The sequence below is a fragment of the Centruroides vittatus genome, unplaced genomic scaffold (assembly GCF_030686945.1).
Source record: "Centruroides vittatus isolate TY-2023 unplaced genomic scaffold, ASM3068694v2 contig_1168, whole genome shotgun sequence".
Lineage (NCBI taxonomy): Eukaryota > Metazoa > Arthropoda > Arachnida > Scorpiones > Buthidae > Centruroides > Centruroides vittatus.
The window spans coordinates 4,538,993-4,542,069 of record NW_027120749.1 but is presented as its reverse complement, the minus strand read 5'-3'; positions in this window follow the sequence as shown (position 1 = coordinate 4,542,069).

The window sequence follows — 3,077 nt, the reverse complement described above, 5'->3', positions numbered from 1 at the left end:
TTGTTGTGATTATTTGCGCTCGAAATATACTAAAGTGGAGATTTTCTCTTTAATAAATGATATGTAAAGCACTTTAGAGTAATAAAAAATGTCTATATGGTTACATCTTGCTACAATTAGTCCTTTCTTTTAGATGAAACAAAATTTAAAGAAATAAATCTAATTTAGAAAAACTTACTTTAAAGCGATCGAAAAATAAATAAATATAAAATTATTAAACGTTCGCGAATTTTTATTTTCATACTCAAATAGAGAAAAATGTATTTTTAAAAATAAATTATTTGAAAAAATTAAATTATGATACTTACGAATTCAGTCCAGACTTTTTTTTTTCTTTCTTTACATTATATTTTTCCTCCTAAAATCTCGATAAAACTGGCTCTTACTCAAGGTTAACATCCATTCTATAATGGAAAATGATCATAATAAAAATCAGTTAAAGTTTATAAATCGATAGAAAAATAATATTTTTATAAACTTTAAAATTAAATAGAAAAAAATCGACTTACTTGATCTAAGTGACAGGTTGAATAAAGCGGCGAATTAAGTCTACAAACAAGTTGATTTTTTTGAAGAATTTGGTCACCTTTTAATGGTTCTGGCTAAGTTATTGTTTAAAGGGGATTTTTTGATTCATTGATAGTCAACCTTCTTGTAAAAGTTAATGAATTCGGATAGAATATTTCCATCTAGTTGACTGTAATTGGCTAGTGACATGCATAGGGGAGTAAGGGTGCCACACTTTAGATGAAGTAATTCAATTTATATAACACCGCTTGCCCAAATCATTATTGCAATGTCAACTAAAGCATATTGGCTTTATCCATCATTTCTTAATTTTTAAAAAAAAATTGCTTTGATTAAAAATATTTAAGAAATAATTGACATAAATATATATGTAGACTAAGGTAGATTGTTGTATATATAGTAGATATTTAAGCAAATTTTTATATTATATTTTAGAAATTATAGAGAAAAACATATCACTTTTCTTTAATATAAATTCCATTGTTTATTTTTTGTATTTAGATATAGATTAGAGCTGTATTTCGATAAAGACTAGGTTCAGAATTCTAGGATTAGGAAAGGATAAACCAATCTTAAGTATGCTTTACGGTATAGAAATATGAGTTCTTAAGATCAATATGATCAATAAGAATTTATGGCTTTAAAAGTATTTTATATCTAAAGTTAGTTGGTAACAATTTTTGTAACATCTATTTTATTGTATTTTTCGAATTTGATTTTATCCGCTTGTTATTTTAGTTATTTATTGATTCTTAAACACATTATTGAATAATTCTGTGATAAATAAAATGTATTTTTGTTCAATTTAATTAGTAGTAACTTCATTATAAATTATTAAATATAAAATTTAAGATTTATTAAGTAGTTAATATGTAATTTGACGTTTCGCTCTTTGTTTTAATACTTTTATGACATTCTAAAATGATTTGTTCGGCTCAGTTTAGTTTAAATTATTTATCTCATTTTTAAATTATAGATTTAATTGATTAAAGAATATTTTAAATTAATACAAAAATTAATAAAATTAATTAAATATAAACAATTATCAGGTAAATAAATTAAATTTATGCGAAAATTGTTGCCGATTGTAGAAGCTACACTACATTCACTTGAATTTTTAGTTTGTTTAGGTAATTTTTCAGGTTTGTTTTTGATGAAAATATGATCGTAAAACTTTGTTTTTGTTATAAATACTTTAAAATTTGTAAATTTTTAAATTATATTTATGAATAAACGAGTTAAAACGGGTATTGTAACCTGCTGTTAACTAATTTTGACAGTCCCTAAAATATCAAAACGTTCGTGTTAAAGCATACAAAAGTTAACTTCCGGAACGGATGAAGGATAAAGCAACATCAGCCGAAAAATGCCTTAAGATAATATCAAAGAGTCATTGGAATTGTCATTGTTTTCCGGATACACATCTAGATCGTTCCATCTTCTTTCAGTAAAGAGAAAAGTCACGCTCCAGATGAGTGATAGGAAGAGAGCGTCAATATTTAGGCATTCGACATCAGAGCTATTGTTATCCATTTAAAACACTAAACTTTATTATAAACGTTCCCCGGAAGTGACAAGGAATGCTGGGAATTACACGGTGGGAATATAAAATCGGTGGGCGTGCAGTACCGAGAGGAGAATCCATTAGTTCCGAGCGGGTTTTTGCCTGTTACAAGGAAAGGGCGTTCCACCAATGGATTGGCCATAGACGGGAGGGAAAGACCGTCTCCAAATAGCCGTCCCTGTCAATAGCAGAGTGATTCAGACTTATTGTCTCGCCCTGAAACCAATAACTGACTCTGCATTACTGAACCTCTGCCACATCACTTCTCACACGAGCACAACTTCGCATTTTCTAAAATACTTTCACTTTAATCGTGCTCTAATTACAATTTTCATCTACTTAAAAATATTACCAACCTTCGAAAATTCTTTATAAAAATGTATATAAATTAAAATAACGTTTAAAAATTTATACGTTTATTTTTTCTTTTTTTAGAATAAATTAAAATAATAAAAGTTGGAGTTTATTTTATGAAGTTTCATTTACTAAATCGAGTTGAGTTCTCTTCAGCATAAAATTTATTTATTTACCAAGAACTTAATAGTATTGATTACTTCATTGTTTACTTTTGAGCTTATTTTATGAGATACAAAAATTAGCAGATGCTTCTCTATTATGCGAATGATCAAACTCAAGTTAACTTCATTATTTTATGGTGGAAATAATTCATAGTTCCTTTTAAAGTGAAATTCTTAATTATTGTTTATAGATTCCAGCTTCATATTTTAGTTTTAAATGTTGTTTAACCTCTTAAAATACCGACAAACAGAAATCGAGTAGTCATAAGATTAAGATTGTTGATAAGAATGAAACGAAATATTTGACAGGATTATGAATTAACGAATGTTAAATCGCGATTTCTGCTACTTTAAACGTTAATGTTTATCTTGTAAATATTTAATCCACGATAAAACTTGTTTAATGTGAATGAAACGGATGAAAGAATCCACAGACAACATTTTAAGTTAATATTATATATATATAT